The sequence below is a fragment of the Dermacentor andersoni genome, chromosome 8 (assembly GCF_023375885.2).
Source record: "Dermacentor andersoni chromosome 8, qqDerAnde1_hic_scaffold, whole genome shotgun sequence".
NCBI lineage: Eukaryota > Metazoa > Arthropoda > Arachnida > Ixodida > Ixodidae > Dermacentor > Dermacentor andersoni.
The window spans coordinates 17,791,917-17,807,329 of record NC_092821.1 but is presented as its reverse complement, the minus strand read 5'-3'; the positions used below and the strand labels follow the sequence as shown (position 1 = coordinate 17,807,329).

Below are 15,413 nucleotides of genomic sequence, written 5' to 3'. Positions count from 1 at the left end.
GGTTCCTGCGTCGCTCCAGTGCTATGTAACATCTTTCTCGCGCAGATGAACAGGTCACTGGCAGATACTTTCGACGAAGCCAAAGTGCTGAAAACTTTTAGATACGTTGACGATTTTTTAATTATTTTAAAGAAACAGGTTTCCTCATCTTACCCACAAATAGTGGAAGAAGTTTTATCTGGTTTTAAACTACTTGGAAAAGGTTTAGACTTCACCCATGAGCTTGCCCAAGGCAACAGATTGCAGTTTTTAGACATTGACATCACCCTTAATGACCAAAGCTTTTGCTGGATGTATCGCCCTCGCGCACAAAAAGAACTAATGCCTTATGATTCATCCCATTCAAAGACAGTAAAGCGCGCCATTGCTCAGATGTGCCTGGAAGCGTCGCTGAAGAAATCTTGTTGCCATAAGGCAGAGGAAAGCTTTAACACCCAGATTCGGAAGTTGGAAAAAGCAGGCTTTCCAACCTCGATCTTAACCGGAGTAGCGGAAGCCTTGCTGAGAAAATTGAAAAAAGAAAGTACAAAGAGGGGCGACCAAGATGACGTCCCCAAAAGCAAAAATAGACCGCTTGTCATCCCGTACACCCATAAGGTAGCGCACAATTTGAAGCATGTAGCGACAAAATATAAGGTTCCTGTGGTTTTTTCTGCCCCAAAGAAACTGGCTGGCTTGTGCGTGAAAACTGATCCCAAGAAGGTAAAAAAAACTGACTGTAAAAAGAGACATGCAGCCCCACTTGTTAAATGTGCCGTGGGTGTCGTATATCAGATACCTCTCACATGTGGAAAGCAGTACATCGGACAAACCGGCCGTTGCATTAATGACCGATTAGCGGAACATAATCGCGATTTAAAAAAAAAAAATGGTACTGGTTTTCATCTGCCGCATCATTGTAAAGCCTGCGGAGAAGAAAGGAAGATTAAGTGTGTGGCAAGGCTGAAAGAAGCAAAGGTTTTAAGCAGAAGTAAGGACCAGACAGCCCGTGAACTGTTGGAGGCCTACTATATTCAAAGAAACTGTAGCGATTGTGTTAGCGCCCCATCTATCTCCATTTATAAGAATGAAACTGCCTTTTTAGATACACGGGCGTGAGATACGTGTGTACCTCACCTATCTTTATCCGCTTTTTGTAAAAACCTCGTGCGCATGTGTGGTTCTTGCTACCCATCTTTGTTTGACCTTATATTCATTCGCATACGTGGTGAATAAACAGTTGGAAGTTGCGCCTGTCCCGTCTCGCTTGCTGTGTGTTGTGTTTTTTCGGCGCTATAACCCTCTCCTGCAATAACCCTTAAACCCATAAGCAATATGACTCATGCGTAACCTCATCTGGTTTTTCCCTAATTGTACAGCACTTTTCGTGCAAAATTGGCAACTGGAAACAAGAGTCACAAGGAGCTGAGAAATTAAACAATCTACTAAGGGAGAGAGCCAAGGCAACAGCCAAAGAGGAAAATAAAGCAAAAATTAACAAATTTAACCGTTTATGAAAATAATTATTGATAAACATCTTTTTATTTAAAAAAGAAGTAGAGTAAACGCCACCAGAAGTAGGGAACAATTCCGTGTGTCTTGAATGACGCTTCTACAGTTACCAGTCAAACCGCCTGATGTTGCCACTTCTCTGCTGTGCTTATGTGGGCTTTTTTCTAACCTTTCACGGTGGGTGCAGCATGTCTAGAACCCCAGTGTCCTGCGCTCTATGTGGTTGCACAGGACTGGTGGCCTGGCATCGTTACACAACTTCCCAAATAACAATAAGAGTCAGTTCTGGCACTTGGTAGAGCAGTAAACGAGGGATTTAAAAGAAATGTGATTGTTCCGCAAATATATATTTCTCTATAATTCTTCTAGAGGTAATTCAAAAAACGCAACTATAGTCGGATGCAACCTAAGTATGCAGCGAAGCGCCGCCCATGGCCTCATAACTGCCAGCCACTGTTCCTCTGTGAGGCTGCAAATAATTCATACTTCAAACTTTTCCTGTTAGGCAAATAAGGCAGTAACCACAGAAATAAAATTATTAGCGCGTAATTTTATACATTTTCCCTCGCCTATTAAAGTAGAATGGCGAAAGTCGAATTCTTTATTGAACTGAAAATTATAAAATGCTTGCTTTGCTGCAACTATTTGTTTTCAAGTTTCAGTGCAGTTGGCAGTGAAGTTTCATGAGTAAAACGGGTTCAGCGGTGAAATGAACTGTACCGCAGACTTTTGAAGAGTGAAATGCTCAGACTCCATACACTTTGTCCGTGTCTGTTGCACACCTCATTGCTTCCGCCAATGAAAAGGCTCTTCAAGAACAGGAGGGTCTCCGGATCTATCAAGCACAACGCATTCTTGAAAAGGCCACATGACGTTGATTTTGTTTGCTTTTGTGATTGGCTGGCTAAGTAACACAACCCCGCGTGGTTCATGTGCCATGGTTGCTATGTATTCTACTATAGAAATCTTTAATTTACATTTTCACTTGTTTACTTGTTCTTGGCAGTGTTCTTCCTGTGGTTCTTTCCAGCGTGAGTCCATTTGATGTGGTTCCTTGTTTGCCATGTAAAGTAGAAGTGCATTTCGCAGGCCTACCTGTGAGATGCACCTTAATTTCATTTCTCTTTTCGGGTTTATGTGTCTTTATGGTGAATGGTGGGCATTATTCATATTTGTATAATAAAGGTACCCCCCCCTAATTTGCATAGGAAAGAGACCTATGGTTGCCCCCCCCCCTGAAAAAAATTACTGGGTACACGCCTGCTCTGTTGCCATTGATGAAATGACGCAGAGGAATGCATAGAGCAAACTTTAGAGTCGGAAGGCTCGCATCGATGTCACAGGTTGTCCTTTCCCATTATGCACCATTAAAAGCACTCATTGGGGTTAAAACAATGTTTGACTAGTTGCTAACATATATCATAGTTTCCTTCCAGCACAGACCCTCACTCCAGAATGCTGCGGTCACACTGAACATCAATTTCCAAGTTTCAGTGCGCTTCCTGAACCGCTCCCTCTGCCAGATCCATCCACAGTAATTTTGGGTAGTTATTCCCGTAAAACTTCCGGGTCCCTTGCCTTGGCACTCAACCTCAGTACACTGTAGCTACTAGTATAGATGAGAAAATTATGCCGTATAAACAGAATAAAAGGCAATTTCCTAAACATGCAAAAGCATGCAAGTTCCTTTAACGCGCAAAAAGCATGGATAGCAGGCATATTTCTAATTTAGTGTGTTCACTGTGTGAAAGCTTACATTTACATTTATGGAAGCATAGAACGAATGTTTCAAAGCATTAATTACATCCTTGAGCTTAATAATTAACATAAAAATTTCTATATAATTTGGGCAATCTAATCTTGCACATAAAACCAATTCATTCAGTTTTGCAGACACTAAGTGGCCTCACAAGTTTCACTATGTCTTTTGGAAGAACGACACAGGAACATAATTTCTGCTGCAAAATGTTTTCCAGTAAAACATCTAATTGGGAATAAAAGCATTCTAAAAAAAAATACAGGGTTTTCAACTTACCTATCCCAAGTGAAATATGCAGTAATTTTTGCCAGTCGGTCTTTTACAGTTCTTTTAACAAAGCAATTATTGCCATGTGATGCTTTGTGCACTTCACACAAAATACAGTGAATGACAATGTCATTCATGCTTAAAATAAAAAAGAACATTGCTTCCCAAGTGTTGCTAGCGGCTACTTCCTAATATGGGTTGTAGGCACTTAAAGTTCAAAATTATCAAGTGGAAATGAGAGTGAAGAAAGGCAAATAAGGAGGTTAAAGTGAAAACACTGTATGAGGCACACCTGCAACTAATAGAGAAGAAAACTCAACTAACAACCCCATGGAGGTACTAGCAGAAGTGAAAAAGTATGGAAAAAAAATAAACGAAACACTAAATCGGAAGTCAGTCGATACACAAACAGATACGTTGAACATTGATGGCACTCTTGTAGATGGTACGGAACTTGCGGACAGTTTTAACAACTTTTTTGTTAAAGTAGGATGCATAGATCACAACATTCATGATACAATGCATGCCGCTTCATTAAAAGAATCTTTATTCCTAAAGCCTACTAGCATCCCTGAGGTGATTACAACATTTTCATCCTTGAAAAATAGCCATAGTCGAGACCTAGATGATTTAGAAATTAGGCCAATTAAGTGCGTCATAGACTTACTTGCACCTGCAATAATGCACATTTTTAATATTTCCCTGTCAACCGAAGTTTTCCCGCGTAATATGCAGGTAGTGAGAGTAATAGTTCACAAAGGAGGTGACAAAAATAATATGGGCAATTATCGGCCAGTATCTATACTTCCTGTGCTATCAAAGGGACTCGAAAAAATTGTTAACTTTCGTATTGATAATTTTAAGCAAAAACATAGCCTGCTAACCGACTGTCAACACGGGTTTAAGAAAAAGCGGTCTACGGAAACTGCTTTAAGTATACAGAAGGAGCTTATTCTAGAGAACACTGAAAAAAAAAATGTCTGACTTTAGGGTTATACTTAGACTTCAGCAAAGCCTTTGATAGGGTCAACCAGAAATTGCTGCTGATAAAGCTGGAAAAATATGGCTTCCGAGGAATAACAATTGAACTTATCTGATCTTATTTAGAAAGCCGACATCAGTTTGTTGAAATTATAGAGAACAGATCGCAGATAAAACCTTTGACAGCGGGTGTGCCCCAAGTTGGCATTCTTGGCCCGATACTTTTCCTGTATTACATTAATGATATTGTACAAGTGAGCGATATGTGTAAATTTGTCGCGTATGCAGATGATCGCTCTGTTTTCTTTATAGGTAAAGATTTAAAAGAAATAACGCCTATAGCAAGCTCCGTTTGTTATGGACTTCGAGCATGGTCTAAGGCAAACGGCCTCATCCACAATGAAACCAAAACAAAATGCGTTATTTTTCATGCTCCGGGAAGTTCTACTACATTGCCAGATAACATTGTGTGGTGTACGTATAAAATTACCATTACGTCATCCATAAAAACCGTAGGCGTAATATTCACAGTGTGTATGTCTTGGAATGAACACGTTAGTCATGTTTGCTCAAAGGTACGAAAAGTTGTTGGTGTGTTAAATTGCAATAGAAGTGCATTACCTTTTAAAGTTAAGCGTCTCATTTATCATGCTCTTTTCCATTCACACCTCAGTTACTGTTCACTTATATGGGGTAACACTACAGCGCAAAATATTCAAATGCTGGAAATACTTCAAAAGAAAGCAATTCGGGCGATAGCGAAAGTTTCTTTTTTTCAAGCATACGCAAGAGCTTTTCCAACAAAACAGAATAATTAGAGCCCGTGACATATATAAATTCAATACATTACTAAGCTATAGAAATGCTATGCTGCGAAAGCTCGATTCATTCCTAGCCCTGGCAACTCTACAACAGACTAGAAGTGCATATTCATATCGTCAACAGGCACCACACACATACTAATTATGGCTGCCAATGCCTTAAACATACACTACCTTCCCTACCTAACTATTTTAACCAACAACATGTTGATGTGTTATCTCTAAACAAAACTAAAATATTGGATTTGTTCTTATAGACGTGTATTGTTAACTGCTCTAACAGTTCCGCAGAACTTATCATATACTCTCGTTGTGTTTATACGTTCACACTTGTAACTATTATTCCTAGAATCCAGGTTTCCGCTGCAGTGATTGTGCCCGGACTACGTGGCAGGGTTCTGCGTTGTAAACTGGATGCTGCAAAGGGCGTCTTCGCGTTTGTTAAAATTCAAGGATGTGACGACGCCCTGGGCTATGTTGCCGAGATGTCTGTTGTGAAAGCAGCAGCCTATATGCAGATATTTTTTTTTTAACATAGATGCACATATATATTTGCAAGTATGTAAAATAATTTCTAAAGAAAAGAACATTTCCTGATGGTAACTTGTGTTTATTGTACAGTTCTGTGAAATTTGTTATATTTATATATGTATGTGTGTGTATGTATATAGAAGGGTTGAAATCTGGGCCAGTTGGTACATACTTGAACGAAAAAACCAGTCAAAAGCACAAAGGACAAGAGGAGTCTTGTCTTTTCATGCTATGTGATTAGCGATGATGCAGTTGCGCATGCTCTGCTGGCCTTGCTGGGACTAGACCGATTCTAATAAACCTCAGTTGATAGTCCAGTCGTTGTGGTGTGAACCTCTCCTCTTGTCCTTTGTGTTTTTGACTGGTTTTTTCGTTCAAGTATGTATATATGTATATATATGTATACATACATTGCTTTTGCATTTTTATGATATATGCGACTGAGTCTGTGTTAAATAATAATATGCAAGATAACAGATTATATATGTATACTGGGAGTCATTTGACACAACTGTATTATAACTAGTTTCTATGTAATAACATGAAAATTTCTATATGTATTTGTGTTTATAAATACTCTTATATCCACACTTTATGCGTGATTGTATTGCTACACCAGCCGCTTTCGTGCCTGTCTGGGAGACCGGAGCTTTGTCAAGCCGAAGAGATTTCGGCTTTTTTCCGGCTCTCCCTTTTTCACCTTGTATCCAGTGGTGAAAATAAAAATCATGATGATGATGATGTAGCAGAATATGGTCACAGAACTGAAATGCCACTGTACTGAATTTTGTTAAACTGAAAGGCATTTGAATTGGGTTGAATGGTGTTTCGATGGGGGATATAAAAAAGTTTGTACAGCTGAATAATTTGTTTAAGTGACATTCAAGTGGTAGTTTACTGTATATTGGTTTTCTTGGATAAAAAATTTAGTTGGAAACAGTGCCTTGTATGTCCTCATTCTTTCTGAAACATTGCTCGATGAACAAGAGGCGCAAAAAGACGCCTTTCTATTTTGTCTCTTCCGACCTAACTGGCATTTGGCGAATATCTCTTGCGTGCGGGAGAAAGTAAGGAGGGGGGGTGTATATTGGAAAAAATTTGGCAGTGTCTGGCTCCTCCTGGGGTGGTGTTAAAGGTGTGTATGAACCACTGCTTAGATAAATGGAACTCGGTACCTTTTTCTCAGTACAAACATTCGTGAATGTTCACTTCTTATTCCAGCAGTTTAAAAATGTCTGGATAGGCCCTATATCACAATATGTCCCAAGCCTCCTATTTTTTTTCTTTATTTAAGAGGACTTGAAAGCTTTCAAACTTCAATGTTAATGAAAAGAATGTTACAACTTTCAATAGCAAGGGATCGCTATTATCAAGACTCCACAAAATGATGCTAAAAGAGCTGTTCTGCCATGAACAATTTTCAATATTTTAATTCTGAGAAGCAGTTATTAAGTTTTGAGGAGAAAGTTTTTTGAATGTATGTTCCAGCTTGTAAACCGCGCACAAACTATTTGAGGGCAGTAAGAAGATTTTCTATTGTTTAATATCAAGAGTTGACGAACAGCCACAGTTCAGCAATGTCATGTGTTATTTTCATTTTGAAGAGCAACAATTATCTCAACATATCTGAGCTATCAACACTACAATAGTTCATGACGTTAGCCATTCATCAAGTGGGGGACCAAGTTTACAATTTTTATCCTGTGAACTTTTAGTTGGTCTAATAGCGCGATGGTCCATCTCAATACCCCCATTCACCAGAGGGCTACAGGATTGGGACACCACCTGTGCATATGTAGGAATAAAATTAAGGCACTGACTATGTGGGCAATAAAGCTATGAAGGGATGGTCAGAACATAGGCAGTAAGCTTTATCATGGTACCACACCTATTAGTGCTGCTGCTGCCTTACCCGCTGAAGAGGGGCAATACAGTGGTGATAGTCTTGCAGACAGTGCCATCGACATCATGATGATAGAAAAGTCTGAAATGGCATCATTGTGTACATTATTCACATAGCCCAGTGGGTCACTGGACAAACTAAGACTGTCTCCCAAACAGATGATAAATCAGTCCATGCTTGCATGGAGGAAAAATTGCACAATCTTAGCAGGAGTCAATGGGATTAACAAGATTCCACTGTAATTGGAATGAGAAAATGCTGCGTTATAATTGACTTACAGTGCAGTGTTAAGCACCACAGCAGCACTGCATTAAAGCATCAATGTTCTAATTGATTTTCCTCAAACATGTTATGGTACGACTTTTAGTGACTAAGCAGCATTTGTATAAAGGCACCAAGCTGGTTTGCTTCAAGAAGTGACTTCTGATCTATACTTTGAGAAAAAAGAATGTTGCACTTATTGCTGGTTCATTGGCATGCATCTTACTCAGTAACAGAAACTCAGCAAGTGGACTTACTTGGCTTGGACCTTCAGGGTGACAGATAGATGGGCATTGACATGTACAGTCAAAGACATAAGAAAATGCCTGGGACCTCCAAAATCGTTCGTAATACTGGTCACTTCGTTGTAAAGATTGTACACCATACCGCCGCTAACAATAGAGCAGGCTGGACATGTTAAAGAAGAGAGAACCCTTATTCTATGAATTAAGGGACGCTTAGTGAAATAAGTCACTATTTTTGTTTATAGTTTTTGTGGCTGAATGTGCGACTAACATGTCACTAACATTGCTCAAGTTTAATGTTATTGACGCATGCGCAGCAGGAGTTGAACGACGATGACTCACCTTCCCTTTCTTCTTTTACTCTCTTTATGCCCATTGCGAATTGTACATATTTGTGCATGCTTCAATAAAGGTGTTGTCGGCAGTCAGCGCTCGTTCTGTGTCCTTCCTTGTCCATGTTTTTTGGCGCTCTTTTAAATATAAAACATCTTTAGTGGCTTTCTTGATGACCGACGCCGGAATTCTATGGCAGGCATCCGTTATCCTTGCCTTGAACTAATCTGACCTCCATCTCAATTACGTAAGCACGACCATTCGCATAAATAACCCCAAAGAAAGAAATCGAGTGGAGAGAGGTCAGATGACCTAGCGGGCCAATTCACAGGCCCGTGCCTTCCAATCTATTGCGCACTGAAAGTCGCATCCAGCCAGTTTCGTGCTTGGCTGCTGCTGTGTGCGGGCGCCCCATCTTGCTGGTACCACAGAAGCGGAAGAGGTGACAGCGGGACTTCACAGAGAAACTCATCCACCACTCCTTCAAGGATTTTGTTGATGTAACACTGTCCAGTGAGTATGTGATCGAAGAAAATGGGACCGATTATAGCACCAGCATAAATTCCGAACCACAATTTGGGCGACTACTGGTACTGGTGCCTACTGCACTTCACACATCATGGATTGGAGCCCCTCAACTAGTGTGCATTATACAAATGTACCTAGGCGTTTCGGCGAAAATTGGCTTCATCTGTGCACATGATGCTGGTGGTGGTAGTGATAACTTTATTGCACACAGGGGAGTTGCGGACACGCAGGTCCTTGGGCCCCCGCACGGTCCCACTGCACTCAAACGTTCATGTCCCGGAGGCTCATGACGCTGGCAGCCCGGCCTGTGGCGATGGCTTGCTTGGCCGGGTCCTCGGAGCGCAGTAGGGTCTCCCAAGCCTCCCAAGTAGTAAGGTGCTCCAGGCCCCGCGGGGGAGGATCCGCCGGGCAGAGGAAAAGAATGTGATCGAGAGTGGCTTTGGGGTGGTGGCAGAGGGTACAGGAGGGGTCGGTGTCGACGTGGTGATAGCGCGAGCGTATATAAGGGGAGGGTAAGGTGCGTGTTTGGAGCCCAAAAAGTACGGTGACTCATGGGCTTTTGTGAGAAATATAAACGATTCTACGGGACCCTATCTTCCAAGCATTGTTGCTGGTTAAGGTGGGATGGGTGAAAGGCTGTCATTTAGAATTCTCCAAACTGACGACTTGGAAATTGGTACCTGGGCGGCCATGTCCCGCATGCTAGCATGAGGGTTTGAGGCCATAAATGCTAGAACATCCCTGCGAAGGCTAGGACTCAAAGATGGAGTCCTCCGCCGGTTTGTTGAAGCTGCCGGTTTGTCTCAGGTTTTCACAATTTCTGATGATAGTCGATGCATTTGGTCTACCGCCACACTTCCATGAGTGATATACATATTTGCAGTCTTTTTCTTGTTGCCATTTGCAGATGCCAAGGCAAGGATCATGCTTACCGGGTGCTCATTAGAGAAACACATGGCAAATGGGATTGAACAAAACACACCTTTAAATCTTTGCACTGACGTCAATTCACTTTTGTGGTGACAGGTTCTGTAGGAAAAAAAAAAAAGCATCCGTGCACTTTATCTACGCTAAGACAACAGCTATCACAACTTTTTTCCAGGTAACGCCAAACGAGACGTGTTACTTCGGCAGGGATGCGGCAGATAAGGCATTAGGTCGATCACAATGTTTTTCTTTATTTCCTTTATTTCGTCCTAGACAACTCAGAGGGAGCATGTTCGAGTGCGCTGCTTTATGATGCGGGTGGGAGCACAGTCACGTGGTATTCTCCATATTTCGCAGGGTTTATTTATCTATCATAAAAAATTAGTACGCAATTAGTACGTCGCTGAAAATATCGCAGTCAGATGTCTCTTGGCTGTGCCTTCAGATGCCTCATTGATAATTTGATAATTAGGATAGTACATATTGACTTAGATAATTAATTACAATGATCAAATTAAATCTCTATAACGAAAATATTACTGGCAGCTACTGCAATGTACTGTAAACAATATGCACTCGGTTTTCTTCGAGTAACGCATTGCTCTTTTTAAATCTTAGTGCATTATAATTAATTGGGACACTCTGTATATATTTACGTTTGAATGTAAGTGACGATGTTCCCATCCATAATAAATGTTGTAAATTATTAGAAATGTTCTTTTTTTCATGAGTTGTTGACATTGTTTACTGTAAAGAGAAGCAATACCGAGACACACAACATTTATGTGCATTTCACACGCCGTTGATAAAAGAGTCTGCTGAAGGGGTCACTGAAGTCTAGGTTTTATTCATGATCAAAAAACCACTCAAAACAATTTGAAGCTTCGTGAGCATACAACAACATATTCATTCTCTAGGCACAGGCTATCCATACCGTTATAATTAATTCTTAATTGGCTACCTCCATCTCTTTCAAAAATATTATAAATTTTGTCCTGTGTGTATACTTAAATATATTGTATATGTGCATGATGTTTACAGTGGAAATTTAAAATAATGTTCAAGTAAGAAAGTATGGGTGAGGCAGCCACCGCGAGTGCTTCTGATGGGCGCGTCCCCCTATTGTCACGACTTGAAGAAATAAAGTGACCCGCCGTGATTGCTTTGTGGCTATGGTGTTGGGCTGCTAAGCTCGAGCTCGCCACATCCAATCCCGGCCACAGCGGCCGCATTTCGATGGGGGCGAAATGTGAAAACACCAATGTACTTAGATTTAGGTACATGTTAAAGAGCCCCCCGTGGTCGAAGTTTTCGGAGTCCCCCACTAAGGGGTGCCTCACAATGAGATCGTGGTTTCGGCACATAAAACCGCATAATTAAATTTTTTTTGCAGGAATAATCGAAAATATGAATTAAAAGCCGTTCAAGTCTGCGCCAACAAGGATGCAGTAAGCTATTAGCCTCAGTAAAATTTTAAGGGAAAAGGTCGAGGAAAGTGAAAAGAAACCTCAAATGATGTTGGGTGACAAAGCACTGGTATTGGCACTTTAGGTGTGTGTGGGGGGAAGGGGGAGGGAAGCTTTGGCTTCGCCTGGGGTGGGGGGGCTCAGCCACCCCCCCCCCCCCTGGAAATCTCCGGAGGGGGCTCGGGCCCCGGAGCCCCCCACATATTCGCCACCTATGCTGCTATGTTAACATGGATGGTATTATATGTACATTTCTCAAGTGAATAAATTAAACAAAGTACAAGTAGTTCATTTTCATGGTAAGCAACATTGAAGCAATCAATTCTGTGTCCTTCTATTTTAAGGTGAGAGCCTTAGATGCCTATGCTTCAAGGTCCCATAGTGAGGTACAGAAAATATCATGTGACCCAAGGAAGGCCAGAAGCGAACGAAAACATGTCCAGCCATGTATAAGACATGATTAAGGATTATCAAAGTTATCACTATGTGGTACGTGTTTTCAAGTTCCTGTGATGATGTCAAAGGTTATTTCAGATGCACCGCTTCATCACTATCATTATATACAGTTCTTTCTTATGTGAATGCACAGCTTGTAGAAGACAGGTAGGTAGAACCATAACACAGAATGGACCGTTTGTTTTATAATGAGTGGGACATTGCACCAAACTGTTAGCCCATGACGGTGAGGTGCTCATTGTTACCAACCTTCCAGTGAAAAAAATATACTTTCGAAGAACTCCCAATAAAAGAAATGCATACATATTGTTTTATGATGGCCCTTTAGAGTGCGCTTTATGCCTGAGAGAGTGATTGTTGCAAGTTTACAGAGATGCTGAGTGCATAACTGAATCATAGTGTCCGTAATTATGTATGTTGATGCTAGTTTTTCATGATAGACACACAATAGAACAAAACTGCTTAATAGCTTGTGCTGTGGGTAGCTGAACAGTGAAATGCACATTATTGCAGGGACCTGAACTTTAATAAAAGTGGTGACAATAGTAGTCAAAGTTTTCTTATTATTTGTACTAATGCAATGTGAAGACGGGGATCACGATCCTGGCAACGAAAAATGAAAATCAATGATGACAGCAGTCGTTGTCAGCTAAAAGAACTGGGTGGACACACAGACATGGTAAACCAGCACTTAAGTGGTGTCGGAGCAAAGCTGGAACTTAGGCTGAGTCAAGTAACTTATAAAGGCCGTAGCGCACACGATAGCTGCGCACAGGTATGGTATACTAGAAATCATCAAGCAGTATCTGCCACATGGTGTTAGCGCATGCTGCCTGCACTAATAGAGATCTCCGACCAAACTCCTACATCTATACGAATACACAGCTATAAAATGCGTGCCGAGATGCAGGATCCGTCCAGTAAAGGGAACAAATTTGCCAGTGGCTTAATATGACATTGACCGACACCTACAGAAGTCGCTTAATCGTTTAAATAATTCGGTGAGAATGACTTGGTTCGACAGGCAAAGTTCTGACTGGTGTTGTATAAGTCGCGGGTCGCTTTTTAACTCGCGACGATAGATTGGATTTTTTACAAGCAATGCTCCAAGAGGGCACATGCTACGGGAGGCCTCAGAAGAGGACCTTAGGTTATAATAAAGCAGGCGGCGCAGGATCCCCAGGGCACCCAAGGGGTAGTGGGGAGGTCAAAGCTGGAAGCAGGGTGGCCCGTAGATTGGAGTGGCGGAGGCCTAAGCGTGGCGGAGGCCTAAGCATGCCGGACTTAATATAAATATTATTACGTCCAGCCGGCAACTTGTGACGCTAAGACTTCTGCAACAGCAGTCAGAAGTTTGCCGTTTGACATACTAAGGCAGCAGCGGAAGCGGACGAAGACACAGAAACGTGAAAAAGAGACCCCACGCTACAAGTTAGTAGTATTTTAAAGTTTAAATTATGGCAATTGAATAACGCGCAACTGAGCCCTCTCCAAGCGTTCGACGCATGGAAAAATTCGCGAGGACGGTAGGATACCAGTGTGATAGGGGCACAAGCAAGGAACGAAAACGCACACACAGGGCAAAGTGTGAAGATGCTATATATTTTGCTATATATGTAATACATGCTATATCTATCAAGTGACTAGTGCCATGCACTAATCTTCAAAGGTCGCAATGCTTTCGCAATGAAATTGTTGACAGTGTGCGCTGTGTGCGTATCTTGTGTTCCGGCGCACTGCTCATCGCGATCACACCCGATCCTGATCAAATTTCGCGGTCGTGATTGCCTCCTTTGGACAAAATGAGCGAGAGACCCAATCGCAGTCGAGAATTTCAATCCGGATCGGCGCCGATCGCGATCAGAAGTATACGTGTGACACTGGTAGTGACAGGGCAACGCCATATCATACTCGCCTTCACGGGAGACCACTGACCAAACGACAACAATCGTTCGCGCCAGTGCACTGCGCCAGCAACACCCAAGGAGACGCACGAGGAAAACTTGTAGACGACGCACGGCCCGCGCAGCTTAGTCAAGGAAGGAGACATTGATGTGAAGGATCGCCAGCCGACACACGGCAAAATGCCGGCACGCCTAGGGACAAACGCACATAGAACGAGCAAAGAAACTGCTCCTCCGTGGTACCTAGGCAAAGGGAGAAATTTCAGGCGCAAAACGCCCCCAGATTTTCTCTCTCGCACCCACTGAAACGACTGGCCAATCCCGTGGACTGGCGATTCCTCAAATGACCGTCTCGTGTGGATGCAGGGGCTTTAGGTACAACCACTCCCATTGCAGCTCCCGTAGACACTAGCGCCAGAGTTGCCTCTAGTAATTTTTGTAGGAAACTCTATGGGTTTCCGCACGTGGTGAGCGGGCAGGTAAACAAACTTCCCTGCTGCTGTCACGACCACCTCCAAAGGTAAACATGGATAAGTGCACGAATCAGCTCATTATACCTACGTCCGTTGCTTTCTTTGTTCATGTTGTAGCGGCACGCTTGTACACACAAAGAAGAAAAGGATCGGGTGAAAACTTTTTTTTTTGCTGTAGCGGCCTCGCTCCATCCAGTGCTTTAGTGCCGAGCCTTCTAAATAGACGTCTCCCGCCATGTAACAATATGTCATGCGCGTAACTTTGCATCCATGGTCGACATTGTGATGAAACAATTACGGTATAGTATACAGGTAGTCTGTCTGCCTTAATTTTGTCTGCTGTTTTTAGGACATCTATTACGAGCTACCCGGACGAACGCTACACATTAGAGAGTTTACAGCTAAAAGAAAATTTTTCCTTGTTTCGCGAGGGGCACATTTTTTCACTTTGCGACAGTTACGCGGTGAAGTTCTCAAGGCACATATCCCAGGATGGTTGTACCGTCATTTGTCTAATTTGTTTTACTGTGCTACTGCTGTCGTTACAGCTTCTGCTGATGTTAGTTGGGCCCGTCAAGGTCTAGCCTAACTCTGCACCGTTGACAACAATTAGCTGCAAGCACTGATTGCTGCTGGTTGCTCAGTCTAGAATCTGGTATGTATATTCTTTTGCTCAAGGCATGCTGATGCTTCTCTTACTTGAGCTGCTGCAGTAAAGGAAGATTGAATTAAATGTCGTTTGAGTGATGCGTGACACCCCATCACTGTTGTGCTATACAGGTGGCAAGGCATTTTCAGATCTAGGCCAGTAAGGCCGGCCAGTTGCCTGTTGGAGGTTCCCAAAATCCATTAAATGCGCATATAAAATTGTCTAGGCCAGAACTCTTATAATACTGTAGGGCCCTTGGTGCCTGATGCAATCACAAAAGAAACAGTAGAAGAACCCAGAAAATTTGTGCCCATCTGCCCCGAGACAATAAATCATACAGAGATAATTGTGCTGTGAACTGTGACCGAACGTCCGCAGCTGTGAGTAATTTCCTTGTAGGAATACTGTTACTTTTCAA

General features: G+C 42.2%; 1 long non-coding RNA gene across 1 annotated transcript in view; it reads right to left on the bottom strand.

The window, feature by feature from the left end:
* Nucleotides 1-14,065, bottom strand: part of LOC140219770 (uncharacterized) — a 43,034-nt gene extending 28,969 nt beyond the window's left edge. The window contains exon 1 of the long non-coding RNA XR_011895949.1: nt 13,885-14,065. This is a non-coding gene — a long non-coding RNA (uncharacterized lncRNA). The remainder of the gene's footprint in view (nt 1-13,884) is intronic.
* Between the last annotated feature and the right edge of the window lie 1,348 nt (nt 14,066-15,413).